Source organism: Euprymna scolopes, chromosome 42 (assembly GCF_053919585.1).
Source record: "Euprymna scolopes isolate OS-2025 chromosome 42, ASM5391958v1, whole genome shotgun sequence".
NCBI lineage: Eukaryota > Metazoa > Mollusca > Cephalopoda > Sepiida > Sepiolidae > Euprymna > Euprymna scolopes.
In genome coordinates this window covers 38,813,135-38,833,124 of record NC_136523.1, presented here as the reverse complement: position 1 = coordinate 38,833,124, position 19,990 = coordinate 38,813,135, and the positions used below count along the sequence as shown (strand labels likewise).

General features: G+C 34.8%; 1 protein-coding gene across 4 annotated transcripts in view; it reads right to left on the bottom strand.

The window, feature by feature from the left end:
- LOC145267029 (uncharacterized) overlaps positions 1-19,990 on the bottom strand; it is a 107,970-nt gene that overhangs the window by 39,805 nt on the left and 48,175 nt on the right. Inside the window, exon 1 of one of the 4 annotated variants that reach the window (XM_080122962.1) lies at positions 2,472-2,560. The exons of 2 other annotated variants lie outside the window; for them this stretch is intronic. The gene's annotated coding sequence lies outside the window, so the exon portion shown is untranslated. Of the gene's footprint in view, positions 1-2,065; positions 2,366-2,471; positions 2,561-19,990 lie in introns of those variants that run through there. One more of the 4 variants, XM_080122961.1, reaches the window with a different exon arrangement.

Genomic DNA, 19,990 nt, shown 5'->3' with positions numbered 1-19,990 from the left:
GCAACCGGATTAAGCAATCAGAATATAAACATTGAAACAAAAAAACTTTATTGATTTCCGCATCTCGACTGATGGGAGCTGTGTGTGCTGTGATTACGTTTAATCTCATTCGGCCTCTAAGCCGAGACCAAGAAAAATAAATAAATAAATATTGGCAAGGACGTTTTTTTTTTTAAACTCACATTCACTCCTTAGCAAAGCATATCGTCACTTGGACGGAAGGGGTTATTATTTGGGACAAAGATTACCAAGATGTTAGTTTACATTACATTTAAACTTCTGCATAATCAGTACAGTAAGAGAAGCAGGTATACCTTAAATCGTCCAAGGGAGATAAATATTTTAAGCCGCAAAGATTTATGCCCCTTAGATTATTTACGAATTGTATCAGTTTTTTTTGTTTTTTTTTGGTGGGGGGGGGGAGTCTTCGTTATTGTAGCGAATTTCTATAAATCGAAATATTAAATTTCAAGTGAAGCCAATGATACCTACTGAATTGTCATGTCGCAGTAATGACAATATCCAAAAATCACAAAAAAAACGATAAGATAGAAAACTAATTATTAATGAAAATATTTTCTCGAAAAAATTTCAAGTGTGTATATAAATTAATAGCATCCACTCAGGGGAACTAACTCGGACGGTCTTGTTACAATTAATAGTGGATGTCACGCAATCATCTATTTGTACAAAGTACATGTTTCATGTAACAATGCAGTAATATTTAAGTGTCACATGACAATTTAGGTAGATAACATTTGCTTATTGTTGAAATTGATGAAAACAGTAAGTAGTTATTGTTTTTGTTTTTTTTTCAAAACTTTTTTTTTGTTTTACTGTCGGATTTCGCTACAATAATGAAGAACCAGTTTTTTTAAGAGGCAGTGAACTCATTGGAAACTATTTTATTTAATTGCAGATTTGGCAACTATCGATTATTTCGAGTTCAGCTTGGTTTGGCAATTCATCATGAAGACACTGACACTCGAGCAGCGTTTGCAAATCTATTTTATTTACGTTTGATGAACAGATGATTTCATGAAATGAACTCATCAACTAACTGGTCATTATAGTTCGTGCGTCGTGATAGAAAGAAAAGCGATGAAAATCGCGGTTAATTAAAATAATTAAAATGGAAGCTTTTTCAAATGTAACTCAATTCAAAAACTGAGGAATATTTTTGCACGTACTTTGCTTAATATATATATATATATATATATATATATATATATATATATATATATAAAGAAGTCTGATGGAAACAAGCGTTTATCAGCTCAGCTTTAATTCTATATTATATATATATATATATATATATAAAATGAAAAAAAAAATTATGAATAAATATGAACATTACATATACACACACACACACACACACACACACACACACACACACACACCTACAGACACTAATGTTTCATGCTTACGCAGTCATCAGTGTAGAAAGTGGTATTTAAAACTAGCTAGGAGATTCCAGCCCAGTCACAGTCAACCATGACTCGTTAGGCTAGAATTCTACCCCGTACGTTACCAACAACACACATATATGTATTGGATCATTGACTTAACAGATTAACTTTATATCATTAGTGATACGAGATGTGGTTTCTAGTGGTTCATGAAATCGAAGGCAGCGATGAACGATCGATTAAACTAATGTTTAGTATTGTTACACATTTCTCCTTTACTGAAAACTCGATGAGCACACACACACACACACACACACACGTTCATTTTCTTTTTTAAAACAATGTTTTTCTTTGTCAATTTGTAGAGGGATTTTATCGTTCAGTTAAAAAAAAAAAAAAATCCAGTTGCTCAATGTATGCGCACATACATTTTTAAAATCATTTTTTTGATAAAGAGCTACGAAACGCTCGAAATATTAAAGCTATAATGACACCTACAATTTTACAGACGTTTGTTTTCTGTAAGGCCATTTTTACATGTGTCCCATTGTGAAGCAATTCATTAAGGAATGGATATTTATACACGCACACAAACATACGCATACACTAATTGTATATAAACAAACATAAAAAAAATCTATAAAAACACAAACCGCGGATAGGAAAGACCCATCTTTTCGAGCAAGAATCAAAATGTATCTGTCATATGTTTGGCCACGAGGGCGATGAGAAATCCTCCTAGACCGAGACAATTAAACATTTTTTTTTGTCCCAATCCAGAGTGTCCTTTTATGGGGAGCCGGATTTTTTTCCCAACCTGAACTTGTATCTCACGTTGCCGACGTGGGGAGACAGACGTAACACTGGAGAAAAAAAAATATATATATATAAACCCGTGACAGGATTTGAACCTTTGCACACCCAACCCGAAGAAGACAACCTTAAGAAAAAATAAATTAAAAAAAAAAAAAAAAGAATCCCCCCTCCACCACCACTCCTTCCCTCCGTCCCCGTCACTCTCCAACCTCAAGAAATATAAACAAGAAAAGAAAAGGAAACCTTGTTGACGCTTTCAAGTCCTCGGGAAAAGGAGCGACGAATCCTGGAGAGACGGCGGCCCGAGTCGGGAAGGCAGCCGGGATTGGCGGTACCGTCGTCCGCCCCGGACGACGGTACCGCCAATCCCGGCTGCCTTCCCGACTCGGGCCGCCGTCTCTCCAGGATTCGTCGCTCCTTTTCCCGAGGACTTGAAAGCGTCAACAAGGTTTCCTTTTCTTTTCTTGTTTATATTTCTCATAAACCCTTATCCTCGAGTTGCTTTTAGCCTTGATAAATAGTGCCTCATTAGTGTTAAAAAAAAAAAAAAAATGCCAAGGTTGCAACCGGATTAAGCAATCAGAATATAAACATTGAAACAAAAAAACTTTATTGATTTCCGCATCTCGACTGATGGGAGCTGTGTGTGCTGTGATTACGTTTAATCTCATTCGGCCTCTAAGCCGAGACCAAGAAAAATAAATAAATAAATATTGGCAAGGACGTTTTTTTTTTTAAACTCACATTCACTCCTTAGCAAAGCATATCGTCACTTGGACGGAAGGGGTTATTATTTGGGACAAAGATTACCAAGATGTTAGTTTACATTACATTTAAACTTCTGCATAATCAGTACAGTAAGAGAAGCAGGTATACCTTAAATCGTCCAAGGGAGATAAATATTTTAAGCCGCAAAGATTTATGCCCCTTAGATTATTTACGAATTGTATCAGTTTTTTTTGTTTTTTTTTGGTGTCCGCCACCCCGTTGTTTTTTTTTGATGTCCGCCACCCCGTGAAAAACGGGGTGAGAATTCCATTGAGTCGGAGAAGTAAGAACGTTCGGAAACACCACTTGAAACGATCGACAAAGTGAATGCGAGAGAGAGAGAGAGAGAGAGAGAGAGAGAGAGAGAGAGAGAGAGAGAGAGAGAGAGAGAGAGAGAGAGAGAGAGAGAGAGGCAGGCACTAGGCAGTAAGAAGGTAAAGAGAGCAAGCAGGAAGAGAATGAGGGGGGATGATGAAACGAATTGGGGGGAAAGGTGGGATGGGTTGTCAGACTATTCAAGGAGACTGCGTGGAGGGGGAAGGGATGTCAGTGAATGATCATTATTATGAGGTTGGAGAAAAAAAACAAAAAAAACACACACACACACACAAAAATACGGCACAAAACAAAACGGATAAAAAACAAAAATATGAACCAGAAATAATTTAGTACAATGGGAAGTGTGTGTGTGTGTTTGTGAATGTGTGTGTGTGTGTGAGAGAGAGAGAGACAGCGAGAGAGAGAGAGAGAGAGAGAGAGAGAGAGAGAGAGAGAGAGAGAGAGAGAGAAGGGCTGAATTATATTTTAATGGAGGAAAGATATAGCTGGGAAGTTTGAAAATTTTATTTATTTCCAAAAAGATTTATAATATAAAAATTCTGTAAGAAAAAAATAAAATAAATTCGGCACAAAGCCATCCAAACGTGCGGTAAGGGGGGGGGGTTCTATGGTTATTCTTGTCACTATGGCTAGTATAAGTCTATCAGTATCCTAGTTAGATTCCTCAATCACCATAATATCATGTTCATATATAAATATATATATATATATATATATATATATATATATATATATATGATAGATAGATAGATAGATAGATACAAACATAAGTGTTGGGACGATTAACCGGGAATCGGAATCGGAAAAATCGGAAGATTTGGGGGTATCGGAAAAATTGATGCCTATTTTCCGATGCACAAAACGATTCTTTTAGTTTTTTTTTATGAAAACCAGGGGAAATAACAATCTTATAGTTAAATAATTAAAGATTTATAAAGAATCGGAATCGGTAATTGTATCGCAATCAGGAAACATATTGGAATCGTCCCATCACTAATATATACACACAAACTAGCATTACCCAATCATAAAATATGATTCATTTGATATTTTAATTTATGCAGATTGCAAATCTCGTATTTATTATTATAGAGCCAATTCTCTATTGATTATTATATTGTACCCAATATATAGTCGTGATTTCAAAAATTAAAAATATATATATCTGTAATATAAAGCTGAATGTATGTGTGTGTGTGTCTGGTCACGAATAGGCTCCTATATGGTTGACTATTTTAAAAAAACTGATTACATATAATGATAGATGTACCGAGACACAGGAATGGGTATGTTTGATCTGGCAGAACAGTGGTTCATTAAAATTGTGGGGTCTGCGTTCGCGCCTGGTCCACAAAGTATGGAAATAAAAAAATTAAAAATTAAAATAAAAAAAAACGTTTACATGTGTTTTTGATATAGATGTACATAAGAATACTTTGATAAGTATGTTTTAACTTAAATAGGGATGGTATAATAAAATTGTGGGGTCTGCGTTCGCGCCTGGCCTCCATAAAATGGAAATAGGCACAAACTTTAATAAAGACTTTTCATATCTATCTGCGTAAGTATACTTTGATAATTATGTTTCAGTTTGAAGAAATATGGTATAATAAAATTATGGGGTGTTCGTTCGCGCCTGACCTCCATAGAATGGAAATATATCACAAAGTTTAACAAGTTTTTTTTATATAGATCCACAGAATATTGTGATAAGTGTTTCAGTGTGAACAGGTATGGTATAATAAATTATGGGTTTTATCTATTTTATTTTTACTTTCATCATATTTTGCTTTGGTTGTGATACCCCCAAATTCGAAGCTATCTCTTTACAACCCTTCCTTTTCATAACCTATCATACTTTCATAAATCAGAGTCCATTTTCTGTAGGCTGTTTTTGAACCCAGTCAACGACGGGTACTTTTGCTAGTATATATATATATATATATATATATATATATATGACTTTGGTGCCATCAGCTAGAATCGAAATCAAAACATTTAGCTCTCCAGTGGTATTCACTGCTATATGATCTAAGGACATAGATATCAAGACTTGAAAAATTAACACAGTTTTTAACATAAATGTATATTTGTGCATGCATAGAGGGGCACTTTAAGTTAACTTATGCTTGCCAGGTTCAAATTTTTCATGCCTGACTTCTTAGCAGACATCTTTACCAGCTAAAAACTAAATCAAGATGATCTGCCCATGAAAATTGCATATGTTGCCAGGTACATGAAAGAAAAGGAAATAATTTTTTGTAGAGGGATGGGGAGTGTCATGATTTACCTGCTTGGCACAAGGTTGGAAGGCGGAGAGAACCGGCTCCCCTTAGGAGCACTCTGGACACACAGAAAAAAATAACCAGGGATGGACCCGTCAGCATTCACTGATAGGAGCCCTCCAGGCGATCGACAATAAACCACAGTCATCACCTTTACAAAAGAGAGTGTAATATGGGGGCGGTAAAGCCTGGGAGGTTAGATCTCGCAAGAACAAACAGAACCATGGCTTGACCTGGCAGAAGGTAAAAAAAAGATTGTTGAGAAGGTAATACTTGGGAGAGTGTAGGACAAAGTCGGGATCATATCCCATTCAGACAAAAGAGGGTCATGTGGTTTAAGTCAGCATCTTGGGTCGTCAGAATGATGCCAGAAGAGCCCCTGTCGGGGAATACCAACGAAACTGTTCTCAGTTATTTTTGTACCTTTCAACAGATATTTCTCCACATTCGAACAGCTTTGTCTAACATTTACCGGCAACATGAAATGGAATAAATACATAGAAGATACCGTCAAGTCTGCTACAAAGAAGTTGGGCTCCCTCTACCGGGCTAGAAAACCTCTCGCATCTGCCAATATCCCATATCTCATTATTTACTCCTATGTATTATATGTAATGGAAGAAAAAGGCACAATTACTCCATACTTCATATTTGTTTTGCCTCCGTAAACAACATTCTAACAAATCATTATTTGAATTATTATTCCCATGTGCTTCCATAGTTTTGACACGTTGAAAGCAGAAACAAAGATGCAAAAATGTCGTTAGATGCGTTCGCGTGTCTATACTGAATGTATTCATTCCTCGATTCGTCAATTGCTCGGTCAAGCCTCCGTTTTTCATTCATAAACTTCTCGGCCTTCATTCACAATCAACATGAATTGGAATAAATACATAGAAGATATTGCCAAATCTGGTGCAAAGAAGGCGGACTCCCTCTACAAGGATAAGAACTGATTGATATTGGATGCGACTAAGACCAAGTTGTAATCAGTAGAGAAACAGTCCCGCAGTAATATGGAAAGATTTCGCAAAGATGATCTCTCCATAAAAATTCAATCAGTCGCTAGGCATCGTCTTCTATAAATATAAAAGCGAAAATGTATGTATGTATGTATGCGTGTTCGCTTTTTCTGTATGTCTACAAAAGGCTTTTTTCAGAGAAGCGGTCGCTCGCCTAACAACTTTAAAAATTTTTTTATATCACATATAAATCGTAATATCTCAGAGTTAACAACGAAGCTCGCCTGTCTATTTAATTTGCTTGACTTTGGGAAGATAAATATTCAACATTTGTCGCTCGCCGCATGTGAGTTAGTCTTTTTCCTATAACATCTTGGGAAGCGTTCCCGCAGTAAATGAAATACTATCCCGCAGTCAAACTTGACCTCATTAACTCATTAAAATGGGCACCTGCCAAATCCAAGTAATTAAATAAATTCAAATGTGTTTCCGTTAGCATCTCACGGTGGGGCAATGGTTAACAACGCACGTTTTTTTTTTTCACACTTTAATTTACAACTTTGCCTCAACGGTTCGGGTTCGATCCTCATACTTACCTACCAAAACATTTTTTTAACCCCCCCCCCCGGAGTTTCCACACACACCTCCAAACACCCGGGCAACGCCGGGTACCCCCGCTAGTCTATAATATAAATCTCACCTGTCTGTTTAAATATATGTATGTACGTATGTACGCCTGCCTAAAACTTCCGACAGAGGCGACAGATTTTCACAAGATTGGTATCGTTTTGAAGCTCGACCCTTCAGACGACAAATATTGAAAAATTGGCTAAAAACATTACTTCTTTCATCCTCAACTGGGCACTTTTCTACAAGGAGGGTTGGGGGGTCGCTTTTTTCGCCGATATTTTCAAAAGTCATCCCCCCTTGACTAGCCTTAATTTAAACCTTCGTCACTTCCGGTTTGTCGATAGATGCAACGGCAAAGACATCACATTCTTTTCCTCCTTTGTGATATGGGTTCAAGCTTGCCTACCCCACCCCTTTTTTTTTGCTCAACACACACCTCCAAACACCCGGGCAACGCCGGAGCACCCAGGCTAGTATAAAAGAAAGGTAAGTAATTTTCCAGAGTCCATACAGATTTTCAATGTCCATAACTTAGAATAAGCATTGCACACTATTTATTTTTTTTTTTTTATCCCGGGCGACGCCCTGCTAGTCATAGGTAAATGCCTGTTAAGTTATGAAGGTGAGAAAGAGAAGGATGTTCTTATTCATGGGGAAGGGTGGCATAGGGGCGGGAGAATTCAACCGAAGTTGCCAAGTGCTGGAATTAGTAGGTTGAGAGAGAGAAAGAAAAAGAAATTAGTAGGTTAAGTCATTGGGTCAGAAATAAAGGATGCAGACACAAACTCTAATGCAAATGCACACACACAAACACACACGCGTGTGTGTGTGTACGTTTTAAGTTGCCAAAAATGTCTATTTTTCTCAATATTCAGAATTAAGTTTTTATTTATAACAAAGGGCATAAATGCTAGCGCGCGCGTGTGTGTGTGTGTGTATATATATATCTCGTTCACATACAGTACTGTTTCGCTGTTTCACAGCTCATCAGTGCGACTAGACAAGCAACTAACTCAAGCCAGGATCGAAACTCGATCGCCCAAATGATAGTCAGAGCTTCTAATCGTTGTGCTATACGGCTGCTGCTATGCGGATAGTGAATTAACAATGTTTTGACATTGTCCAAAGTACCTAAGCTCAATTTGTTTACGCAAAGAGCACATCGCTTCATGCGCTAATGGCAGTTTGTATATCACTTCCCAATATGCTCAACCTAAGATAGGGAGCATTATAGTCATCCACATACAGTACTGTTTCGCTGTTTCACAGATCATCAGTGCAGCTAGACATAGACAAGAAACTACCTCAAGCCAGGATCAAAACCCGATTGCCCAAACGACAGTCGGAGCTTCTAACCGTTGCGCTATATAGCTACTGCTATGCGGGCAGTGAGATTATATATATATATATATATATATATATATATATATATATATATATATATATACACACATACATATATATATATACACACACACACATACTAAGACATTAAGAATTCTGCTTTTGAATATAAGCATTGTTGTCTGAAGAGGTCTAGTTACTAAATACTAGAAGACCAAAACATGCTCACGACTGTGTAGCAACACTGCTTATGTAAAGACAAATTGAAAGTATAATTTGCTCTACTTTGGTATTGGCACTATTAACTTCATATTTCACTGGTTACCTTACCTCTGGAAAATAGCAACCTCAAATTATATATATATATATATATATGTATATATATATATATAAACGTCACCTTGTGCGAGTGAGTGAGTTCCTCATAAGTTCCAAAACGGCTGAGCCTATCTTTCGCAAATTTCACGCACAAAAAAAATTAGCCGGGGACGGGCCAGTTAGCATTCGTTGGTAGGAGCGCCTCAGGCAATCGACAATAAACCACAGTCATCACCTTTACAAAAGAGAGTGTAATATAGAGGCGGTAAAACCTGGGAGGTTAGATCACCCAGGATCAAACAGAATCATACCTTGACCTGGCAGAAGTTAAACAACCGTCACATTGTCGAGGAGGTAATACCTGGGAGAGTGCACCTCCTAGGACAAATTCAGATCATATCCCATACAGACAAAAAAATGTCAAGTCAGTAAATTTATATATCTGGCAGTGTTCTTAGACATGTTTTGTACAGATATTCATCCGATAAGTATCGAAAATCGAAAAAATCTGATCTTGAAAATAGTCTTTCTTTCTTATAGATAAAAAGAATTGTTTTTATAGGAGAATATATTATGTTACACCGGCAAGGGAAGATAATAAAATTTTAGTAAATCATTTCTTAAAAAAAAAAAAAAAGAAAAAAGATTTATCATAATCTGGAGATACAGCTGAATGGTAGAGCATGTGCCTCACCATTTTATTTTAATTTTTTCTTATTAATGAGTTCAATTTATGATAAAAGAACAAGTACCATTTAAAATCGCTGAAAATCATTTCTTCGGTTGCATTCATTTTAAAACAGCAGTGACTTTTCCAAAGCATTCATTGTCAAGCTCAAATATCAGCTGACATAATATTGTAAACAAACACAGACGGAATTTGATTAACGACATTATCATTTAGAATTTTTTTGTTTTTTGCGAATTAGTCCACCGGACAAATTATTCCTCGTAATATATATAATATTTTAAAATCTTTTTAAATTATTACTATATATTGGGTCCAATATAATATAAGAAATCTGAAATATGCATTAATCAAAATATCATATTTAAATGTATTTTATAATCGAGCAATGCAGGGTGGTCTGCTAGTATATATATATATATATATATATATATATATCTCGTCAAGGATGAGAGTTCATATAGAAACGTAATTCTCGTGTTGCCTACGCGCAGTTCAAATACAACCGCTAGATACAACGGGCAACTCTTTACAAACTTCTTTCTCCAAATTTACAACATGGCAAGGAAGAAGAAAAGAAAAAAAGAAACAAAACAACACACTGAAGATGGAGTATACCTCTGAAATATATTTGTGATAAATTTCAAACAATATATATATTTTTTTTTCCTAATATTACGTTGTGATTTGGCTTTCAAGCGCAATTGATGTGTATTTTTTATTTACGCATCAAGTGCGTTTGAAAGCCTGAAATATATGTGTGTGTGTGTGTGTGTGTGTGTGTGTGAATTAAAGTTATGAGAATATATATATGGCAATTAAGCTACACAGAATTTTCTGTGTTTCATCCTTATAGGGATTTGTGGCAGATTTGCCATTTAGTTGTACAAATAGCCTCGAAGCCTATTATCACAAAAAGGGACACGTTAGGTCGACACGAGTATATAGCGATTAATGTAAATAAACATTCTTTAACAAATACAAAAAAAAAAATGAAAAATAAAGTTTTAAAATGATTAAATGTGTTTTATTTCATAATTCAAAATTTTTACTTTATTATTTAAAATATTAAACAATACAAATAATACATTGTTTAACAAATATAAAAAAAAAAAAAGAATGAAAGATGAAGTTTAAAACTTCATCTTTCATTCTTTCTTTTTTTATTATTTGTTAAACAACATGATTAATTTAAATTAAATTTTAATCATAGGATTACATTTTCAATAATCACGTAAATATAAACAAACGTTTGTTTACATTAAGCGTTATATACCGGTGCCGACCCAACGTGTCCCTTTTTGTGATAATAGGCTTCGAGGCTATTTGTACAACTAAACGGCAAATCTGCCGGATTTGCCACATTGAATCGGTGTTACTGCATGGTATTCAGTTTGTTCACTAACCAATCAGATTCGTTGTCAACCTGATGAGTTCCCACGAGGATGAAACACAGAAAATTCTGTGTAGTTTAATTGCCATATATATATATATATATATATTTATTATATATATATTCCTAACTTGCTACCTAGTTCTACGCACGCATTGAACACTGACGTAAATGATACATAAAATATTATATCTCCTTATAAAATTGTATGTGGATAAATAACAAATAACTAACGCGATCCATAGAAATTTCACAATATAAGAAATATGCTTAATTAGCAAATGTTTTTATATTTTTCTAGATAGCGCAAAAAGTTAGTTTTCTTTTGGACAGAAACAAACTATTAACATGTAGCAAATATGTAATTGTAAGAGAAAACGAATTTATTTCAACTAATTTGGTAAAATAGAGTTATCTCCCTTGGAACAAAAAGTTGTTTTGAATTTTCAGCGTATAAAATAATTATACATTAATACGGCTCTACCTATTGTAGACGACTATCTTATAAGCACTAGAGCTTTATTGCATTAACATCTGAAAACAACAACGCCATAAATATATTTACTCACACACGTGCAATGAAAGGGAGGTAACTTAGACAAAACTCTTTTTTTCAATTTTTTTTTTTTTAAACAGTGTCACCACTTATCAAGGCCCGGAAGCCACTCAGGGATAAGGGTTATTGCAAGTACATTACGTTAGTGTGGAGATTTGATGAAGTGTTTACTTAAGGGGGCGGTTCATTAGGAATTTGTTAACATTGGACTTGAACACATCCAAGTTGTAGTCCGGTGGGAAGCAGGAAGACGGAACAGAGTTCCACAGGCGTGCAGTTCTAAGAAAGAAGCTTTGTTCATGGAATCCACGTTTTGATTTGAAAAAAAAAAAAAATCATCTAAGATGGTTTAATAAGATAATACACAAATAACTTCTTTCCGCATGTAAAAATTGTGTCCTCTCTAAAATTATGATAATATATATATATAACTCGGACACATCAAATTATATAACTACTAGCAGTACCTGTGGAAATTTCATGGAATGTGAAATACGATATATATATATAAAAATTTTAAAAATATAATAAAATTATTTTTAAAAATAAAATAAAATAAGATAAAATAAAATAATATATACACCGCTCCCCATTCAGGGGGTACCAAATTGGTCAAAGGGAAAATTATTCCCAACTCGCATTTAGGTAAAAATGCACTTTCGTATAAATAATTGATTTCAGTCAAAACGTATCGCTAACAAAAACAAATAAAAACATCTCTCTCTCTCTCTCTCTCTCTCTCTCTCTCTCTCTCTCTCTCTCTCTGACTACTTCATTTAATCACATAATATACGAAGATAATTTTATGCAGAAGTTTTCAGTATTTCAACAGTGCTCAATACATAGGTAGAGCTAGGTAATAAGTTATGAAAATATATATGGCAATTAAGCTACACAGAATATATAGGAAGCTGATTGGCTAACTAGAAAATTCAATAGCATGTGCATATATACATGATAACCACAACTTTCGCATAAGCCTGACAAATTCTCACAAGAATAAAACACTGAATATTCTGTGTTACTTAATTGCCACATATATTTACATAACTTACTATATATATATATATTTTTTTTTTACAGAAAATTTAGATGAAATAAGTTATCGGTACCGGTACTGTCAGTATCAAAAAGAAATCATTTTAGATACCCATATCAAGCTTTATTCAGCCAATGTCAGCTAAAAGGAGATGGTACCGATGACTTATGTAAACTTTCTGTAAATAAATAATATGCTCTTATTTTCAGAATTTTTTCCTTATAGAGCACTTTGCTGGAATCCTATTTTCCAAAAAAATTATAAGCGTGCATATATATACATATATATCCTGGTTTGAGATAGTTGCTTGTCTAGCCGCACTGATGAGCTGGGAAACAGCAAAACAGTACTGTATGCGGATGACCATATCTATAATATAAAGCTGAACGTCTGTGTGTGTGTGTCTGGTCACGAATAGGCTCCTATACGGTTGACTATTTTAAAAAACTGATTACATATAATGATAGATGTATCGAGGATCAGGAATGGGTATGTTTGATCTGGCAAAATGGTGGTTCATAAAAATTGTGGGGTCTGCAAAGTATGGGAATAAAAATGAAAAATAAAAAAACGTTTACAAGTGTTTTGATATAGATGTACATAATAATACTTTGATAAGTATATTTTAACTTAAATAGAGATGGTATAATAAAATTGTGGGGGTCTGCTTTTGCACCTGGCCTCCATAGAATGGAAATATGTCACAAACTTTAATAAAGACTTTTCATATTTATCTTTGATAATTATTTTTCAGTTTGAAGAAATATGGTATAATAAAATTATGGGGTGTTCGTTTGCGCCTGACCTCCATAGAATGGAAATATGTCACAAAGTTTAACAAGGTTTTTTAATATAGATCCACAGAATATTGTGATAAGTGTTTCAGTGTAAACAGGTATGGTATAATAAATTATGGCGTTTATCTATTTTATTTTTACTTTCATCATATTTTGCTTTGGTTTTGATACCCCCAAATTCGAAGCTATCTCTTTACAACCCTTCCTTTTCATAACCTATCATACTTTCATAAATCAGAGTCCATTTTCTGTAGGCTGTTTTTGAACCCAGTCAACGACGGGTATGCTTGCTAGCATATATATATATATATATATATATGGCTTGAGGTAGTTGCCTGTCTAGCCGCACTGATGAACTGTGAAACAGCTAAACAGTACTGTATGTGGATGACTATATATATATATATAGAATATAAAAATTAAAAACTTTAAACTAAATTTAAATAATAAAATCATAATACTTTGTATTCACTGAGATACGAAAATATGAAAACACAAATAAAGATAATTAATACAGTAATATGGTTATCTTCATAACGAGAAGAATGTTGCCAATGTGTGTCGATTGTATAAACCATGTTTAAAATAACATTTTTTTCCTATATTTTCCGCAGGAATTCATATGGTAAAGCACTAAAAATGTGACATAATTTTGTTGACTTGTTGAAACAACACTGTAATAATTTCCTTTTTAAGTGTAATAAACCACCAACTGGGGAGACCTGATTTTTAAAAACTGGAAAGCTATTATATTACACTGTATATTATATTACACTGTATATCATATTACACTGTATATCATATTACACTGTATATCATATTACACTGTATATCATATTACACTGTATATCATATTACACTGTATATCATATTGCACTGTATATCATATTACACTGTATATCATATTACACTGTATATCATATTACACTGTATATCATATTACACTGTATATCATATTGCACTGTATATCATATTGCACTGTATATTATATTACACTGTATATACTCTGAAAAGACAGAAAAAGTGAGCTTGAACGTTATCAATTTTACATAAGGATGAAAGGTTTTCTAACTGAAAAAAAATTTAATGGGAAAGATTTTATATATAATTTTTTTTTTTTTTTTTTTAAATCTCTTACGTTTAGCATATACAACATATACAAACTGATTTATGTCTCAAATTATATATATATATATGTATATATATATGTATGTATATATATGTATTTAAAAAGGATGAGACGGAGGTAAAGTGTTCCTATTTGTTTTCTTTTCCTCATAAAGGAAAATGTTTCTTTTCCTTAATGTTTCATTGTTAAAGTGTTTTTTATTTAATAAGTCTGAAGAAAGGCTGTTCTTGTGAAAATTTTCAAACGACATATTGTTTGAATTTGTTGAAATGGTTTTGAAACAATTGTAACTAACAATGAAATACACTTTTTGTTGCTGTCAACCCATTTCTTGAAGTCTTGGTTTTTGTTAAAACAGTATATATATATATGTATATATATATATATATATATATATATATATATATATATGTATGTATCTTGTGCGAGTCTCTTTTCATATTCATATTATGGACATTTTTTCTTTATATCCAGCCCCGTTGAATAAATAAATCATTTGTTTAGTAATATTACTTGTGCACAAACAATAGCATTAACAAGAGCTTAATGCAGAATGTATATTATAAATTTCATGATGAAAAAAATTATCCTTATCCGGAGAAACCTCAAAAGCCAAACTACATCAAAACTCCCCAACTCTTAACTCCCACATTATAACCGTGAAATATCATTGTCTTTAAAGTGGAACAAAAATATTGATACCCCCACCCCATCCTTTGGTCCAGATGAGGTGTGTGGGGAGAACAGAAAATTCGTACAATTGTAAGTAGTAGGTGATTGGGTCTTCTCCACTTTCCTACATCAAATTAATCAATACTTATTGAAAGCCTGATTGGTAAGTATACCTAGGATAAGGTGGTAATGATAATAATAATAGCACCAGAAATAATAACAATGATAATAATAATAATAACTACATTGATAATAACAATAACACCAAATAATAATAATAATAATAATAATGATAAGCACAGGCATGCAAGCCATCAACAAGCACATGATGGAGAGGGAGGGCCAGAGTTGATCTTGTAAATATCTTTTTGGAATGGTTCCAGACCTCCGCCTCCACTTACCCGGAATAGTTCGATGCTATATAGAGGGGGGGGGGGGTATAGAAATTACGGAAGGGGGTGTGTGTGAGAGATTTGATGGTTAGTCTATATGTGGTGATGGTAACGACAGCCAGCAGCTAATTAAATATGAAAGAGAGAGAAGTTCATAAAATATGTGCATGGAGGGGGGGGGTGCAGAGGATGGAGAGATGATGCGGAAAGGGATGGGGAGAAGATGATACACAGCTGATGATCAGCAGAGACTAAGACCCACCCGACCCTTCGTCCTTTTCTTCGTATGACCATTAAAAAAAAAAAAAAAACTATCCGGGTGCTTATATAGTACAGGACAGGGGCGAAATTTGGATTCCAATTAAAAAAAAAAAAAACAAACAAACTCATATATGCATAGTAGCATATGACATAATCACATTGACGCTGGTTTCAGTCAGATCACCGAAGTTAAGCAACATTGAGTCTGTTCAGTACTAAAATGGGTGACCACTTGGAATTCCAGGTGCTGTATGTGCTCTCTGTTTATCTCGGCATTGTTTCCAGTCAGTCTTGGGCAACTCCTTGCCACTGAACCCAAGCAATGCCGATTCAGGAGAGGTGTGGTCGGAGATTGCGCAACCCCTGTCTCACAATTACATGCGCAGTTACCCTTACAGGGGGTGTCCATTGTCTTCTGAGACTGAACGTCGGTATTGTAGTATCATAAAAAATAAGTATCCTTACGGAAAAAAAAAAATTATCAAGTAGAATCTCTATCATTATAAAACGCACTGTGTGTATATGCGTGTATGTGTGCATATGTGTGTGTATGTATTTATATTTGTGTGTGTATATATATGTGTGTATGTGTATATATATGTGTGTATTTATATATTTGTGTGTGTATATTTGTGCACGTGTGTGTATGTGCGCACATGTGTATGTATGTGTGTGTATTTGTGCGCATGTATATGTGTGTGTGTATTTGTGCGCATGTATATATGTGTGTGTGTGTGTATTTGTGCGCGTGTATATATTTTTGTGTGTGTTTGTGCGCGTGTATATATTTGTGTGTGTGTGAGTTCCTTCCTTATAGGTTCTGAAACGGTCGAGTCTATATTTGAAAATTCCACACAACGGTAATGCATATGTCTGGCAGTGTTCTTAGACATATTTTGTACAGAAATTCATCTGATAAGTATCGAAAATCGAAAACATCCGATCTTAAAAATAGGTTTTCTATCTTATAAAAAAAAAAAAAAAGAATTTTTACAGGGAAATATTTTATGTTACACCAGCAAAGATCACCAAAGTTAAGCAATGTTGAGCCTGGCCAGTACCAGATGGGTGACCATTTCGGAAGGTTGGTTGTTGGTTGGTTGGTTGTTTTTGTTTTACGGCATATCAACCCTTTTCGGGTTATTTAATGGCCAATCCAAAGATATTTGGAAGAAAAATTTTTTTAATAGAATATATTTGTTGTTTTCAAGTTGGTTTCTATTTAACCCATAGTTGGAACCCTAACAGGTACTACCACTCCGAGTCAGAGTGGACCTGGGAGCAATGGTAATTAAAGGGTGGCTCCACACTCCCCAAAGCCCACAAGCTAGGGCCTCACCACTGGATATAGTTTAAGGTCATATCCAGGACCACACCAGCAAAGGGAGATAAAATTTCAGCAAATCATTTCTTCTTAAAAATAACAGATTTATTATAATCTGGAAATATAGCTTAGTGGTAAAGCATTCGATTACAGATCGAATGATCACCTGTTCAAGCCCGATTGTACCTCACCATTTTATTTAAAACTAGCGGGGGTACCCGGCGTTGCCCGAGTGTTTGTTTCCGGGACGGGGGGGGGGAGTTTTAATTTAAAAAATGTTATGGTAGGTAAGTAGGAAGGATCAAACCCGGAGTCATGAGTAAAAGTAGGAAAATAAAGTGTGAAAAAAAACAAAAAAAAAAACATCTGCAACGTTAACAGTTCGGCCACCAAGAAAAGTCCATTCCAGTTGTTTAGGAAAAAAAAAAAAAAAAAAAAAAAAACGACTACGGTAGGTCGGCGCGAACGTGAAAATATAATGTGAATTGTCCAGCACGCTAACCACTACGCCACAGAGCACTGCAGCTTAGTTTAGTGATTTTAAATAACTTCACATGAAAGAACTACGAAGCCAAACCGGTGTTCTCTTCTCAACTGTTCCTTGTGAACGATCCCCAAACGGTGTTAAGTGGTGGCAGGGGGAGGAGGAATTTATTAGAGAGAAAATATTTTACCACTTCTATTGATCTTAACCGATTTTGGCCGTGACTTCTCAGCAGAAAAAGTATAGAAATCTAAGATTATCGAGGAATTTGAGAAATAATAAGCCTATAACACACCTCAGATATTGTTCTGCCGTTTGTGCATATTATATTTGCATGAAATATCTTGATTTTTAATCCTATTAATGTCAAAATCCGACGGGAAAAAATGAGTTCATTTTATTTATATAGAGATTATTGTTCGACTGAATACTCCAAAAATTGTTTTTTTGGAGTATTCAGTCGAACAATAAATTTTGATTGTAAAGTTCAACTTACAGTTTTAATTTTCTTTCTCTTTATATATATATATATATATATATATATATATATATATATATATATATATATAATATATATTTTATTACCGTTTTATCTGTTTGGTTACATACGTTTCAGATGTTGGACCATGTTTACGATCTAACAGCCTCACCAGACCTTACAGAAGTGGTTGTTAGTATTAGGAAGAAGTGTTTTAGAAGAAATACGAAAAAAAAAAGGGGGGGTAGGAGATAATAAGAGGGGAGGGAGACGGGTAATGACAATATTTCAGTTTTGAGGGTTAAGATACATTAGGTTGTATTGTGTGTGGGGGGTAGCAGATTCAGGTAGGCGTGAGTGGAGATATATGGATATAGGGAGGGGGAGGTGGAGAGAGGATGGTAAAGAAAAGAAAAAGGGAGGGCGGGTAAGGAAAGGAGGAGGAGGAGGAGGAGGAGGAGGAGGAGGGGGGGAAGTTCCAATTTCTAGGTTTTAAATTTTAACTGCCTTTTGCTTGCTCCGTATTAAGTAGATGAGGGAGAGCGAGAGGGAAAGAGAGGGAGAGAGAAAGGGGAAAGGGTTAGTGTAGATGTCATGTCTTGACAGGTACAGGGTTCATTTAAAATTTTTGTAGTCGCTATACGTCATTTGTCCATTTCAGTTTACACTAGGTGTTTTTTTTTTATAATACATATGTTAACGCATGCACAAACACGCATACATACATATGTACATTTCTACACATCCATATACAGACAAATATGCACACACGCACACACACACACACATATATAAACAATGTATATGCAGACATACACACACACACAACTCTTATACACATATACTCACAAATATATATAGACACATATGATGATGATGATGATTGCAACGTCTTGTCAGACGAGTGCCACTCCCTCAGACACTTAAAGTCAAGGAGCCCAAAAATGACTTTTTCTTTTAGTCCTACTGGTGAATTCACACGCTCAAGCAGGCATGACACTGAAGATGGTCATTGAGATCAATTATTACATACTTCCAGCATTTCAAGCCTCCATGCATCACAACTTTTCCATCGCCACAGGACCACTTTTATAGACAAATGCCTGAGGGAGTATCTATACACAGATAATGTTACAGAGTCTTAGCTTTGTACGACAGCAAAGTCTCTCTCTCGGTTCAAAATGTTGAGATCCAGCAACAAGCAAGAGCAAGATAGCCAGCAACAAGTTAAACTGCAGACCAGCTTAATGCGGGTACTGGTCTCCCGCTTTATGTTTTTTTAAATCAGAGATTTGCTTCTCCTAGAAAGGTTGCCTTCACCACGGCTTACAGGAGTCCTCTCCACCCCAACACACACAGGGTGCTAGTTGGCCATTGACCCTGAAAAAGGGTTCATTCGCCCTTTGGAAGGTCTTGTTTTTAATCCTTCAGGGGGACTAGCCACCCTCCTCACCAAACAAGTCTGGTGGGGGTACCAGTTTAGTCACCGGTGACCCGACCATGAGGCAGGTAGTACTGGGTTACATGGTACCAGTAGCATACACATATACATATGCACACACATCTACCTATATACATATATGTGGAGATATAGACCTCCAGTGAGAAATAGATGTACATACACATACATACGCATCTACCCCTATACACGTATATACAATTACATAAATATAGATATTAATAAAAATGCAAACATACAGACATATATATGTGTGTATATATCTATATATGTCGATATGTTCATATTTTTTTTATTAATATCTATATTTATGTAATTGTATATACGTATATACGTAGATGTGTGTGTATGTACACTACTTCTCAATGGAGATCTATATCTCCACATATATGTATATAGGTAGGTGTGTGCATATATATATATATATATATATATATATATATA